The sequence below is a fragment of the Coturnix japonica genome, chromosome 3, assembly GCF_054131305.1.
Source record: "Coturnix japonica strain WE chromosome 3, WE-NBRP24, whole genome shotgun sequence".
Classification (NCBI taxonomy): Eukaryota; Metazoa; Chordata; class Aves; order Galliformes; family Phasianidae; genus Coturnix; species Coturnix japonica.
The window spans coordinates 99,712,110-99,727,806 of NC_140665.1; the positions used below are offsets into that span (position 1 = coordinate 99,712,110).

At 48.4% G+C, this 15,697-nt stretch overlaps 1 protein-coding gene across 8 annotated transcripts in view; it reads right to left on the reverse strand.

Annotated features, from left to right (window-relative positions):
• Positions 1-15,697, reverse strand: part of NCOA1 (nuclear receptor coactivator 1) — a 135,918-nt gene that overhangs the window by 90,515 nt on the left and 29,706 nt on the right. For 4 of the 8 annotated variants that reach the window (XM_015859674.3, XM_015859671.3, XM_015859675.3 and 1 more), the window contains exon 2: positions 5,047-5,209. The gene's annotated coding sequence lies outside the window, so the exon portion shown is untranslated. Of the gene's footprint in view, positions 1-5,034; positions 5,210-15,697 lie in introns of those variants that run through there. The other 4 variants (XM_085540918.1, XM_085540911.1, XM_085540919.1 and 1 more) reach the window with 3 other exon arrangements.

The window sequence follows — 15,697 nt, forward strand, 5'->3', positions numbered from 1 at the left end:
CACAGCCAGCAGCACACTGGGATTTGCTAAGCACCATCCGAGCTGCCGGCACGGCAAGGCACGGACAGCACACGGCGGAGAAACACGTAGCAAAGAGGAAGAGAATTCACATTTGCATCCCTAATGACCAGGATCCCATGGGCGGTGTGCCCCCACCACTCGTCTGTCATGAACATTATTTACCAGCATTTCTGGTTCTTGGAACCTACCACTGTGGATGACGCCACTGTTTCAGCTCCCAACCTGACTCACCGGTAAATAACCACCACTGAAAGCCGTACGCGGGCAGTACGGCCAGGAAATGCTTCACATTTTGGCCCCTTCTCTCACCTCCTCCACACGGATGCAGCAGCTCCCCTTCAATCTGAAAGAAGGTGTGATGGCAGCGGGAGTGTTTTAAGTGCAACCCTTCTGCTGCAAACTGAGCACCGAGCAAAGCGTACATACAGCAAAGCAGCTCCTCAAGGAAGTAAAAACAACAGAGAAACTCTTCTCGCTTGTTGTCAGCCAAGCAGTGGGTTTGGGGTTTTGTGTTCATCTTTTGAAAGTTTACCAGAAACAGATCTAACTCGCCCTGAATTATTGACAAGTGGTTACACAACTCGCATCAGCGCTACTAAATGATTTTAGTGGTGAACGGAGGGGTGGGGGGGAAAGAAAACAGCCTCTAACTGAAAGCACGAGAGCTTCTTACTGAGGGCTTAACTCCTTTCAAATTTTCCTCTTTCAAAGAAGGATCAAAAGCACCGAAACAAACACAAAGGCGCTTCTAAGCAGGTTTATTTGTTATTTCTTGAAGATAAAAGGACGCCTCTCCAGGTTTCCTGCTGTGCCGCATCTTCCACCAAAGCTGCTGCACAGGGCAAGGGGAGGGAAGGCATCCTGCAGGCCCTGTGCTCCCCTTCTGTATATCCTCATCCCTTCCAACAGAGCCCAGAACCTCAAGGTGGCAGAAAGAAAGCTCTCCCAGATGGGGACAATTCCAGTGTGCCTTGGGGACGAGTCATACCCAGCAGGACATGCACTCACCTAAGTCTGTGTTACTTTAAGATGTCTCAGAGGAGGGGAGGCAGAGGGGTGGGTGTACCATCTGCTCTGCCCCCATGAGGCCCCAGCTGGAGTGCTGTGCCCAAGCCTGGGGCCTCCATTACAGGATGAGGGATGCAGAGCTGCTGGAGCAGGCCCACAGTAGGGCTGCAATGATGATGAAAGGGCTGGAACACCTCTGCTATGAAGACAGGCTGAGGGAGATGGGCTTATTCAGCTTGGAGAAGAAAAGGCTGCGAGGAGACCCCACTGTGGCCTTCCAGGACCTGAAGGGAGCCTATGAGCAGGAAGGGGACCGACTTTTTGCATGGTCTGCTATAGACAGGACAAGGGGAAACAGCTTTAAACTCAAAGAGGAGATTTAGATTGGATGTTAGGAGGAAATTCTTTATTCAGAGGGTAGTGAGGACCCAGCACTGCTGCCCAGAGCTGTGGGTGCCCCATCCATTGAGGTGACCAAGACCCTGGGCAGCCTGAGTTGGTGGGGGGCACCCAGCCCATGGCAAGGGAGTTGGAATTGGATGATCTTTAAGGTCCCCTCCAACCCAAACCATTCTGTGATTCTCTGGTCTTTTCCTTAAACTTTTCCATGCTGAACTTCACATGATCCAACCAATCACTGGGTAATGCTGGAACAGAAGGAATGCAGAATTTCTAATGGAGAGAACCAATCCCACACCAAAGAAGTGCCCTTGAAAGTGTCAGTGACGTAGCTGACAGCACCAAGAAAGAGCTTCTAAAATAGCTGAAACAATGAGAGAAAATAAATCGGTACCGCTTTATAACCTTCTATCCACAGGAAGGGCTTGTGCAGCAAATACTGCATTAGGCAAAGAACAGCAAATCGTTAAGCCCTGAAAACGCACAGGGCTCACTTGAGTGTGGTTTTCAATTAAATGATACATCATCTTTGTTGCCCAGGAAGCAGAGATTCCTTGAGGGCAGCAGAGAACCCGGTAGACTAAAAAGCCATTAAGATGCCCGGCATCATTTCCCATCCCTGCTGGATGCTGACTGTGATCCCGCTCAGTGTGTTTCCAGCCCATCTCCTCAGCACCGCCAGCCCTACCTGCACGAGGGACAATGAATTGAGCTTCACAGACCATCAAGAAGAGTAACTATTTGTATGAAAGCTGCAGTGATGCATGGGGTCACAGCGAGCTGATCGCTGCAGAATCAGCTTCAGCATTGGGTGATGCTCCCATTGCAGCCCTGTGTGCAAAGGGGACTTTGGCTGGGACTTCGTGACATCAGTGGTGACAGCAGCAGGACGGTGACATCGCAGACCTGGGCAGGGATTCTGCAGCTGTGTTGAGTATGGCCAAAGAAATCACCTGTATCTGAGCAGAAACTGAAAGATGACAAAGCCCTTACTTAGATGTGAGGCACTGGCATAGGTTGCCCAAGGAGGTGGTGGGTGCCTGCAGACACCCAGGATCAGGTTGGATGGGGCTCTGAGCACTGATGGAGCTGTGGGTGTCCCTGTTTGCTGCAGGCAGTAGGACCAGATGGCCTTTAAAGGTCCCTTTCAACTCAAATGATTCTATGATTCTAAGTTCCATGAGATAAGTGCCCCAAATACTTCCTGCGTAAATACAGCACCCAACCTCACTGCTGAACTATTGGGGGCTGGAACTGGATGATCATTAAGATCCCTCCCAACCTAATCCATCCTATCACTTAAAACGAGAACAGATGTTAAACTACAACCAACCCCCATAGCAGCACCATTCTTCCTTCACTTCTTACAGAGGAGCCAAAGTCACCAGCAGACACCTCAAACCCCATGAAATCCTTCCTGAAAGCTTTTATCTGCAGCACTGTGCAGACACCTCTGCAACAGGTACCACAAACAGCAAGCAACAGGGACAAACCTGGGAGCTGCTCTTTCCACGGGGCTGCAAACTTCTGTTTCCATCAGCAGGGCTCAAACAACATCACTCTCTGAACCTATCCAGAAAGGGGAGTGCTGTCACTGCCGGCTCTGCCATCACCTTCCTGTTCCCAATGGTAACCAGAGGCCGCATCTCCTGCAAACATCTCACCGGAGATATGCTTTGTGAAGTGTTGGAACGCTTGAAAACCTTGTTAACAGCAGGAAATCTATTTAAAGTGGAATGAATATGATCGCTAAGGAATAAAGAGGGAGTTTCAACACGGCAAAGACCCACGGTTAGGGTGGGGAGGCAGCAGCTCCACTAGTATATTTCCAGTTTTACATCTCAAAGTCCCATTGTGGGATAATGGGGAAGGGAATTCCATCAGATCAAACTAACTTAATACAAAGCCAAAATGCCCATTTGCTAAAGGAAAGAATGAAATTTCATATGGTAGGTAGGGGATAAAAGAGAAAAGGAAACGGATGGGAGGTGCCTGGTGGGACGAAGGCTCCCCACACACATCATTCCAGGGGCTATTTTGTCAGCCCCTAAGTTAGGGGAAATCCAAAGCACCTCAATTACAATCCACCTGGAGCCCTCCCTCCCCACAGTTGGGAATTTACCCCTTCCCCTGGCTGGGCTGCAGCTGCCATGCTGATGTTCGGAGCTGTCTCAGCTTAAGCACGTGTTATCTGCTCTCAGTGCTTGGGGATATAGGTGGGGGAAAAAAAAGGAAGAAAGCAGAGGCAGCCCACCTCTATACACCGAGCTGCAAGGTCACCCTGCCACAGCCTGGGTCTGTTCAGGTGCTGGAGAGAAAAAGAAAGAAATCTCAAGAGCAGCAGGAGCTCCATTTTTTGTTTGCTTGCGATACGGCTTCCCCACCTCCAATCAAAAGTAGCTGTTACGTACAGAGGGAAAGGTGAGCTTTTTGTGATGAAAAATCCTGAATTCACCTGTTTGTTAATCAGACGAGTCCACCAGTGTAGCACAATCATTAACCAGAAGCAGCACTCCCAGTGTTGGCTCCTCGGCGTTTAAGAGAAACTTGGGGAACGACAGTGACAATGTGTGACACCAACACAATGCCACCGTCACAGCTGAGCCTAATTCCTGCCACTGTCCCACCCCATGGAGACAGAGATAAGCACAGAACCACTTTCTGCTTTCCACTCCACTCCATCCAAACTCAGGTCCCATTCCAAAGCAATAGCAGCTCACTCAGAGGGAGAATTACAGTACCAGCGATATAAAGACCATCAGAAAAAAGCAGCCGTAGTGATGCATGTCATTTCTGCACTAATTAAAGCCAACTGCCTGGTGCAATATGCAGGATTCCCACTCCTGGTCTGCAGGAACAAGCACTCCCAGCTGTGCAGGGGAGAAGCTGTGGACCCACAGCCATAAAGCAGCTGCAGCCAGCCCAGCCTCTCACTGTCTCTTGCTTTTACAATTCTGTTCATTTCTAAATATATTCGACTGTCTTTCCAAATTACCACTCCATTACAACAATTTTCCTTGAAGATATTGCCGGCTGTGGGCAAACCACAGGAGTGTTCAGGTTGTTACATGCATCAGCTAGTTAAGTGCTACGAGGATGCTGAGCACACACTTCTTGCTCTCCAAGTCACATCAGTCCTCACCATAACACAATTCCATCTCCCAGGTTCAGGACTTATAGAATCCTCAAGTTCTGGACTAGATTCACCTGATCAGAAGCCACAAGCATCATAAGCCACCTCACAATGTAACCCTTAGACACCTCATCTCACTGCTCAGCACAAACCCTCCGCGTACCACTCCGTCACCGCAGCAATTAGCTATTCCATTTTGCAAAACGTATTAAGAAAGAGCAGTTGATTAGGGCAGTAATTGCATCTTTATGAGCTTTTAGAGCAACTCTCGTAGCCAGGAACGTAAGGCAGACTGACTGCACATCTCATGTATGGAAAATAACCCAGGCAAAGCCAAGGACAGAGAGAGAAACGGTGACTTTTGCTTTCAGCATTGTCAGTAATTAATTCCACATGAAGAGGTGCTCCAGCACAAGCCACCCCCATGATGAGTTGAAACCGTTTTTTGCCGGAGGAAAGAAAGAAACAAAGACCTGAAACCTTACCTCTATCTTCCAGAGGTGAAAGATGGTTCATGGGAAAAACTGGACTCTTCAGGTGGTTAAACAGCAAACCAACGGGGTTCTAGGGCTTCAGCGGGCATCGGCCGGCCATGGGCAGTCTGCACATGAACTCTTCTGAGAGGGGCCCAGCACCGATTCCTGAATCCTGCCAAGGAAAAGACAGTTTGTAATTCACGAGGTGCAATTTTAAGTGGGAAAACAGCAGAATTAAGGCCAACGATTAATTTGCAGCAGCGTCGCTAATAGCTCGTTGACCTCAACGCCGTAAACTGTGAAGGGTTTTCATTATTGTTATTTCTTCGTCAAAGAACTCATCAAGGTTCCTCACCCCGTAAGTTATTTGAGGAAATCAAATCAATGGGAGCTGAGCACTCTGCATCTGTAATTCTCCCCTCCCTCTTTGCCAACGCCACTCCTAAGGAGTAACGATTGCCCTGCAGAAAAACACGGCGCACATCTCGGAGCGAGACGGCATCTATGCAACGAGGAGATAAAAACGAGCACCAGAAAATTACAGTTGGTGTTTACAGGCAAACAGGCCCGCAGACCACCACCGAACTCATAAAACACAGAGATAATTAGATCGCTCGGTGCCTCACAAAGGCGCGGATGGTAAATTGCTGCTGTTACTAAGCTTTGAGCTAGATCCGGATCAAGGGGATTTCTCAAGTCCCTCCTCTTCCGCAGACCTGCGGCATCGCCTTCGATAGCGACGCAGCCTCTGAACCTGAGATGAGAGTGAATAATAATTTCCCCCCCGAAGCACACGTGCTATAAAGAAGTATGGACGTGTCCATTTGCTTCTGCTGTCCTCTCTCCTGTGAGCCACATCAGTCTGCACCTCGTTCCTCTCCATCCAAACTCTGCTTATTACAACACAGCCGTGCTACTTGGCTGGAAAGTAAAACTGCACTCTTCATATTACTAAGTACTGCCTGAATTCTCATGAAAAGTCATTTAAAAACAACTACAGAGATGAGCTTTAGGAAATGGTTTCCAAACCCCTCCATGCACTGCAGGTTCTACAGCCAAGCTCGCTCCCTGCACAGCCATTGATGGGACACAAGTCACAATACTGCCCTGGAACTTTTCTTGGAAGCATCCACGCAATGCAATTAATCTTAATTAAGGCTGAAGAAGCTGGGCTTGTTCACCCTGTAGAAGAGAAGGCTGCGGGATGACCTCATTGCAGTCTTCCAGTACCTAAATGGAGCCTACAAACAGGAAGGGAGTCAACTCTTTACAAGGGTAGATAATGGCAGGACAAGGGGAAATGGTTTTAAGTTGAAGTTTAGGTTGGATATCAGGGGCAAGTTCTTCACTATGAGAGTGGTGAGGTGCTGGAACAGCTGCCCTGAGAGGCTGTGGATGCCCCGTCCATCCCTGGAGGTGTTCAAGGCCAGGTTGGATGGGGCCCTGGGCAGCCTGGGCTGGTATTAAATGTGGAGGTTGGTGGCCCTGCCTGCATCAGGGAGCTTCACAATCCTTGAGGTCCAACCCAACCCAACCATTCTGTAATTCTATGATTAATCAACCTCGAAACCAATAGAAAACTCAAGTGCACAATTGCAGGCACCCCCTGCAGTCCAGAAGCAGTAGGTCCACATGTTCCCTATGGAGATATCCCATGGGCAAATGGCCCCATGGACATGTAGCCCCAACAGGAAATGCTGCCCAAGTGGAGATGCCCGTGGCCAACCCATCATAAAGGCTGCCACAGAGCTGGCAGAAAACCCCACTTTCAGAGTCTGCATTAGTGGGATAAATTATTTCTTATCGCTTTCTCTTCCACTCGCAGGGTTACAGCTTTACTAGAGTAAATTTAGGGCTCCAAACACAAGCACCTGAGGTGAGACGAGGAGAGAACAATCACTGCCTCAGACTCATCCCTCTCTTGCTACCACAAAAGAAACTACACGGATGCAGTCATTAGGATGCCATCTGTCATTAGCCACACAAGACTATTATAGGTCACTCACAGCAATTTAGTCATGAAAAATCTAGGAGGCAAAGGAGGGAGGACAAAGCCACAAGGATGGAGATGTTTGCTGAAGCACCCAGTCCTGCATGTACATGCATGGCAATGGGCACAAAAATGGCACTCATATTGCTGTACGGCTCTGGCTCCCAGTCTAAAAGATGGGTTTTACCCACAGGAAACAATCTTTGAATTCCTAAATGAGAGATGTGGCTCAGCTCACCAATGAGGTACAGTCCAGAAGAGGAAGGGGGCATTTTAATGGCTGACATGGGGATTTTGAGGAAAGCCAGAAGTCACGGTGGAATTATTTGTAACAACCAAATTTGCTCACTGGGGCAAAACCTAAACCAACACCCTCTATCCTCAGCATGGTGGGAGGCCTTTCTCACCACCCTTAGGATAAACAGATGGGATGATTCAAAGGAGGGAGTCCCAGAATGCAAAAACCATGAATACCAATGGAAATACTAAGAACGCCTTTCTACATCCCTAGAGCGAGGTGTGTGGCTGGGGGAAAATCAGGCTCCTACCGATAACAAGGGAGATTGTTCCTGTCTTATACCCACCTCAAGCTGCCTCTGATGAAACTGAAAGCGACTATCAGATTAGTATAGAGAGATATACGTGAGAGAGAACAAGTCAGCTGTTCCCATATTAAAATGCACCCGGAATGAAGTGGTACAAAAGAGCAAGAGAAGGCAAGTGGCATAGGAAGAACCACAGTACTGGTGGGGTTTGAGTCTATCAAAGTTATCCTGATTATCCAAGAGCAACAAATTCCAGCAGCGGCTGAATGTGAGCAGCTACCGACAGTATTACAGGAACAGCAGTAGAATGCAATGAATATTGCTGATTGTTAATTAAGAAAGCAAGCAGATGGTATAGTCAAGCCACAGGATGATACAGAAACATCTTCTCCAAATGGCATTTCAGGCAGATGTGAAACAACAGCCAACAGAGATGGTCGTTTTAAGTTGGGAGATCTTCATAGAACCATCAGAGCTGGACGGGACCACCATGTGGTCCAACCCCCCTGCAATGAATAGGGATACCCACAGCTCCATCAGTACTCACAGCCCCATCCAGCCTGACCCTGGCTGTCTGCAGAGATGGGGCATCCAGCACCACTCTGTGCAGCCTGTATCCCAGGGGCTCTGATGGAGTCACATAAAAAACCCTCTGGAGAACTCAACCACTGCTCTGCAAGAGTTAATTTGAAGATTTGAGGACACAAAGAAACGCTGTTGTACCAAGATTTTAAGCACCAGGAGGACGACCAGGCAACAAGGAGCATTCAGTGCAGGGATGTGCTGCTATAAACTCTGATTAGGAATCACAGGATGTAAATAATTGATGTTTATCAACACGGATCAGTTCTATGTGTTTTTAGCAGGATTGCAAGACTGCCTGCAAACCCTCACAGCTCTGATGCAAAGTACTTGGAGTTCTGTAAATCATTTAACTTTGCAAAGTATCATTTCCAAAGTAACTGGAATTGCATTACGTAACACGGAATACATTAAACAGATTAATAATTGGCCAAGTAACAAGTCATAAAATAGAACCAGATCATCATTAATCAGGTGCTTGGGCTGAAATCCCAGAGGAACCAGCCCTTGTGCTCTACATTACTCATGTTCCTGCAGGTCAGGAGCAAAAGCCACTGCACCTCCAATTCACTCCGGCTCCTACAGCTGCAATTGCTAAAGGACGCAACATCTGCATCCTTCACCAAAGTGACTACGAACAAAGGCCTTGCACATCTTTATCATCATGTGCAAACTAGCAGCTAGGGCCAGATGCCCTCTTTCCAAGCCAGATAAGCTGTAGCAGAGAAGGGATGCAAGGGCAGCTTCATGCTAGCAGCTGCCTGCTCGGTGCAAGAATGAGGGAGCATTAAACTGAAAGTAGCAGGTGGCAAGTCTAAACCCAAACAGGAGGCAGCGGTTTCCTCACGCACAACCCAGCACGGCGGTGCAGCTCCCTGCCACAGGATGCTGTGCACGTTGTAAGTCTGTGAGAGTACAGGGAGGACTGACGAGGCACAGAGCAAAGATCCACCGGCGGGGAGCAGCGGGATGGAAATTATCTCTGGCTGAGAGAGTCCTGGAGGTGTTAAACGATCGGGGGCCGGAGAGCTGGGGAAGTGTCAGACAGATCTCACGTCCCTCTGGAGGCTGCACTGTTAGGAAGAGGCTATCTGTTAATGCAGAGCTGCAGAGCAAACATCTTGCACTGGCACAGGTCACACAGAGAGGTGGTGGTGCCCCATCCCTGCTGGTTGGGCTGCACAGGGCTCTGAGCACTGACGGAGCTCTGGGTGTCCCTATTCACTGCAGGAGTGGGACCACAGACGGGTGCCTTCCAACTCAAACAATTCCATGATGCGACGATTCTGCGCTGCTGGACCAATGTGAATGCCTCCTTTTAGGGGTATTTAGGACACTCAGGCAGCAGCCTGAAGGCAATGCTAATTCTCACTGTTCTCCCCATGAACATACTCACTTTCAGGTGCCCTTTCAATTGGATTTTCTTCATAATGTATAAACGCTTTTACATATCTGGAAAGCCTCTTTTTCTCCTCATCTAATTTTTCACGTGCCGCTGCCTGATTTATGCCTGATACCAAATAAGCATTGCAGGAAATGGGAGAGAAAAACCATTTTGCAAGAGGGCTGAATCTGCTTGCCAGTTAACTGTCACAAATTAAAAGGTCAGAAAAACAATCGCTGCATTTGGAAAGCATAATTTTACACAACTAAGAAGGCAACAACTACAACAACAAAAAAACATATTAACTTTGTTCCAGTAAAGTGAGCTGTCTTATCTGCCCATGAGGAAGTTTAATAAACAGCTTTCTGTACTTGTGAGGTTTTTGAACACGTGCCAGGTTGTGCAGGGATCTTGCTTGCCCTAGCTGGAACTGCAGGGCTTTAAATGAAAAACACTAAGTGTCAAGTGTGTTTTCAAAGAAATCTGAAGGAGAAATGGATTGGCTTTGTTAGTTAAGCCAATCAATAACGATAGGCGATGTTATTATTGAAGTTACATCTACAGATTGCTCCTGCTGTTACAGACACAGACCCAAGAACCGATCTGAACTCAGAGAACCAGGAGCTCCATGAACCCAGCACAGGGCACAGCCTGAGCCACCAACCCTGCATGGCTGGGGCTGGCTGCAGGTGGAAGCTCTTTACTCTGAGAGCTGTGAGTGCCCCATCCCTGGAGGGGCTCAGGGCCAGGCTGGATGGATCCCTGGGCAGCCCGAGCTGGAGGGAGCATGGAAAATCTTCCAGCAGAACTACATAAGACCCATGAATGCTCACCTTGCCATAAAGCTGCTGCACTGCTGCTTTTCTTCTTTCACCCGCCTCATAGCAATGCAAGGCTCGGGGCTCCCAGGTTTCTGTCTTTGTGCAAATTGAAGCTGTTTCAAACCAGCTCAAGACTTCACAGGTGCTACAAACCTGCAGCAGCACTTTGCTGGCTGAATTCACCCAGCTGGAATGCTCCGAATCACAGAACCATAGAATATCCTGGGCTGGAAGGGACCCACAAAGGTCATGGAACCCAACCCCTGTCCCCACACATCACCACTCAAGCCCAAACCCTATGGCTGACAGTGGTGTCCCAGTGCTCCCTGAGCTCCAGCACTGGTGCTGTGCCCAAAGCCCTGTGGGGCAGAACCCTTCCTTAACCCCCCACCTCACCCTCCAGCGCACCCAGCAGGACTCAGGTTTGCTCTTTAAACCGCAGGAATCTGGGCTAAGAAATTCCTTCGGAGCTCCAAACCCCAAAGTGCCAACCATGAGGTGTCAGAGAGCGGCGCTGGAGCTGCCCAACCGCAGGAACTGCACTAATTACTGCAGAAAGCTCAGCTGCAGGCAGGCTGAAAGCAGAAGTGTGCCTGAAAGGGGGGGAAGTCCTCCAACCAACAAAACCCAAAGCACGTTCCTATCCACACAGTGCTCAGCAGCCCGGGTGCCCATTCACTGCCTTTTGCTATTAACTGCCAAATTAGTCCACAGCTTGTTCCCGGTCCAAAGAACCACTAGATTTATGGCCAAGAACTCTCAAGTCATTAACTGCTTTAACTGCACACTCCGTATTAGTTTTTAATAACTTCCTGATATAGATTAGATCAGACTTTCCTCCTCCCTCGCTGGCTGAATCAGCCCTGTGAGTTCAGCTATCACCCTGATTTTTTGGAACAACTTCCACATTCCCAGAATATTCATTTTCTCTCATTAGGATGAAGTTGGTTTCCAGCCAAATACGCGCCAATAGTTATTTACACAGCTTAATACCCCTCCATCTCTCAGGCTCCTCTTCCTCCAAACCCAACAGCTATCTCAACGAGATCCTACTGTCATTTGCAAACTATTTTGTCACCGATGCCAAAGGGTGATAACTGCTCGCCTTCCTGATGTCAGCTCGTTGGAAACGCTGAAGCTGCGCTGCCTTTCCAAAGGGCTATACTTAGAGCTATCTCTAAGTAATCTAGCAGAGATGATCTCGCACAAGAGAGAATAACTGGTCTGAAGAGCTCTGCAAATGCTAATTCCATGTGCTGCGAAGAAGGCGCATGTTTGAGAGTGGAATTTAAGCTGTCACAAGTTCCCCGTTCCAACAAAACCAGCTGCTACCACACTTCAAAAAGAGAATAAAAAATCATTAATCAGAGAGTTCTCCTGCAAAGAACAACCTTCCCCTGAGCAACGTGGGCCTGACTTGCTGCTCTTCTCTACCTTTGGTTTTTCTCACTCTGTTCAATGGCAATGATTGGGGCTGCGTGGGTACCACCATGGCACAGCTATCAGAGAATCACAGCATGGGTTGAAAAGGACCACAGTGATCATTTAGTTTTAACCCTCCCTGCTGTGTGCAGGGTTCCCAACCACCAGACCAGGCTGCCCAGCTACAGCCAGAGCGATGCAGGGCATCAATCCTTTGTGATACCACCAACAGCTGTGTGCTGGACTGCAAGTATGTGATGCTGTTCTTTAAACTGTTTCCTTTCTTCCTATTGCCTCATTAAAACGACCTTAATAACTAACACCACGGGACAGATGTTCTTGCCTTGCTTTCTTCCACAACGAATTGAATGGAAACAATAATAACCATCTAACGGCAATGAGTACTGTATGTAGAATATATGAAGGGCACAGTATATGAACTACAGAGATTTCAAAGAGGCAAAGTGCTCTGAGACAGGGGAGGTTTAGGTTGGATCTTAGGAGGAAGTTTTTCACCCAGAGGGTGGTGACGCACTGGAACAGGTTGCCCAAGGAGGCTGTGGATGCCCCATCCCTGCAGGCATTCAAGGCCAGGCTGGATGTGGCTCTGGGCAGCCTGGGCTGCTGGTTGGTGACCCTGCACATAGCAGGGGGTTGGAACCAGATGATCGTTGTGGTCTTTTTCAACCCAGGCCATTCTATGTTTCTATGAAGTGGACACATCTCTACAAAATCAACATCCCCATCCACAGCCCCGTGATTTCTGATCTGTATCTCATCATCTTTATTGAATCCAAACTGTGGCAGAGCTCGTTACATCCAAAAGCAATTTAGAGGTTGCAGGGAAGCTGACTCAAAAAGGCTTCGCTAAGAAGCAAAGCCGACGAAATAATTCTAGGATGTTCTCTGACACTTCTTAAGTGTCATTCCTTAATGATTCGTTATATTGGGATGATGAAGGGGGAAAAGGAAATAAAGATGACTTTCAGTAACAAGCGGCACTCCAAGATGTGAAAAACCGCACGGCTCTCTGCCCCCATTACTCACATCTGAGATTATTATACAATGCAGATAGCTCAGATAAACAGCCTGGGTATGAGCTCAGGAGCACCGTGCTGACTCTAATCCCCGACTGCCGATTAAATAACACAAAGCATATTAATACTCCAAAAACAATTATGCTGGGATTATAACTCCATATATTAAGGACTCGCACAACGCTTAATATAGGAATAAGGAGTTATGACTATAGAAAGAACATTCAGTAGTGATGACTGTAAGAATTCTAATGAGTTAAAAAAACCTAAAGAACCTAAAAGCAAAACCTTCATCACTGCTGAGTTCCTACACATTAAAACATAACAGTGTGCAAGCAGTTTATAATGCGTGTTTACCCTGCTTAATTATTTCAGTACAGCACTTGGAGGGGGGGAAAAAAAAAAAGCTGAGATTTTATCAAAAGCCAAATTACTTAAAGCTGTAAGAATGCTTCTAGAAGGCTTCCAGGTAAGGAGTGAGGCTGGGAAGCAGCTCCTGCCTTGTGCTGTAGCAGAGGCTGAGGGAGGGCACAGAGCCCAAGCTTTGCAGACAGGGTGCTCATCTGCTTGGTGCCTCACTGCTGCTTTAGACTGAAAGGTTTATCTTTAATGAAGAGAATAGAGAACCTGTGTTTATACAGAAGAGCTGTAGTTAAGTGGAAAGCTTCAGACACAATCATAGAATGGCTTGGGTTGGAAGCCCAGAGCCCCATCCATGGCTTTGAGCACCCCCAGCTTCTCTGGGCAACACATTCCAGTACATCTTGGGAATATTGGTCAGTATTTCAGCTTCACCATCTGACCAACAGTGCTGCAACGCTGAGCAGTGGGCTCCTGTGGGCAGCCCCAGCTGCTGACACCCACTGTCAGACCACATCAGATCATCTCTCATACTTAAAGAGGGCAGATTTGGGTTGGATATAAGGAAAAAGTCTTTTGTAGTGAGGGTGGTGAGGTGCTGGCACAGGCTGCCAAGAGATGTGGTTGATGCCCCATCCCTGGAGACTTTCAAGGCCAGGCTGGATCAGGATGTAGCTACGATGTCCCTGTTCAATGCAGGGTAGTTGGACTGTATGGCCTTCAGAGGTCCCTTCCAGCCTTAAGCTGTATGGTGCTGAATGGGACCGTGCAAGCAGAGAAAGCAGAGTTTCATCCACCACGGACCCAAAGCCAAACTCTACGCTACCAGTGCCCTTTCCAATAGCTCAGCTGAGGGCTTCCACCTGCAGCCAGCAGCACTGGGAGCTGCCCCATTTCTGCCAGGCTCCCAAAGCACTGCATTCCTATATCGGGAATGAAAAGCAGACAGTAAACAAATCGAAGTGCACACAAACTGAAGGGTTATTTCGGCAGCTCAAGGCCTACAGCATCCCTCCTCGTTATCCAGCTGAAATACATTGTTTTCAGAATCGCAGCCCCAGCTCTGATCTGTTTACTGGTTTGCTATAGTGGGGAATTTCCTCCTCCTTTTCCAACAGCAGCTCCTCAACCACACACATTTGGCAGCTCCTGAGTAAATACTGCACTGAAGCACTAACAGGAGGGGTTGGAAGCAAGGAACAGCTCCATCGGGGGCGATGATACCAATAGGTTCTTCAATGGAGATGATTCTTGGGTGGCCCTATAAGGAGCCTGGAGTTGAACTGGATGATCTGCGTGGGTCCTTTCCAGCTTGGTAGGTTTCTATGGGGAAACTTCAGTATAGGCTGGAAAAAGTCCTTGCTGTCTCCAAGCGAGGGCAGAATTTGATATAGTCTCTTCTGACAAGCAAATGGCACAGCTAAGGATTCGCAAGTGCCACCTCCAATATCCATCCCAAGCCCATATAATGTGCATCTCCACATCTCTGAGCCACCAGCTGAAGGGAGGGCTCTGGGCCTACAGCCCCTCATCTTAAAAGGTGCTGAGCAGTAAAAGCAGCAGTAAGCAGAAAGCCTGGAAGTAAGCACCGGTCCCCACTCCAGCAAGGTATTTATCAGTCTGTGCAGCAGCAAAAAGAAACAAAGCACGTGCTTAAAAGAGAAGGGAGAAGGAAGGCATGGGAAGCCAGGCAAGCTTGCACTTTCTTCAGCTTCTGCAGGTGCAAAATGAGAGTTATCGACACCAACACCTTCCCTTGAGCGCTGCGCGATTTGCTCGCTTCGCTTTGCAGAGCGGCGGTGTCTCCTACACAAAACGACTTTGAAAGGCTGTCACAGAGCTGGAAACGACGGGAATGCTAACAGATGGCTAATCAAAGGGTGAGCTGCTGCTCCTGCAGCCGGAGGAAAGAGATTTTTCTGCAGCAAAAAGAGATCACGTGAAGTACAGCAACACCAGTCGAAACAGTAGTTCGGTGCCATTCGGACTTCCATCTCTTCAACCTGCAAACCCAAAGCATTCCTGATGTTCAGTGGCTGAGAACAACCCCTGTCACCATTGGTCCTGCCAGCCAACTCCTGGTCACGTTCTCAGAAGGCATCTGTGTTTCATTTCGGTGGGAAGACTTTCATTTATCGGCAGCCAAAGCTGCAGGGCTATCACACAACCCGAGCTGTGGGTTGGAGGAGTGTTTGGGAGTTTGCCCTTGTGAGGCCCCATCTGCAGTGCTGTGTCCAGGTCTGGGGGCCCCTATACAAGAAAGACAGGGAGCTGTTGGGGAGGGTCCAGAGGAGAGCCATGAAGATGATCAGAGGGCTGGAGTACCTCTACTGTGAAGACAGGCTGAAGGAGCTGGGCTTGTTCAGCCCGGAAAAGAGAAGGCTGCGGGGTGACCTCATTGCAGCCTTTCAATACCTGAAGGGAGCCTATAAACAGGAGGGGAGACAAGTCTTTACAAGGATAGATAACAGCAGGACAAGGGGAAATGACTTTAAGTTGAAGGAGGGAAGATTTAGGTT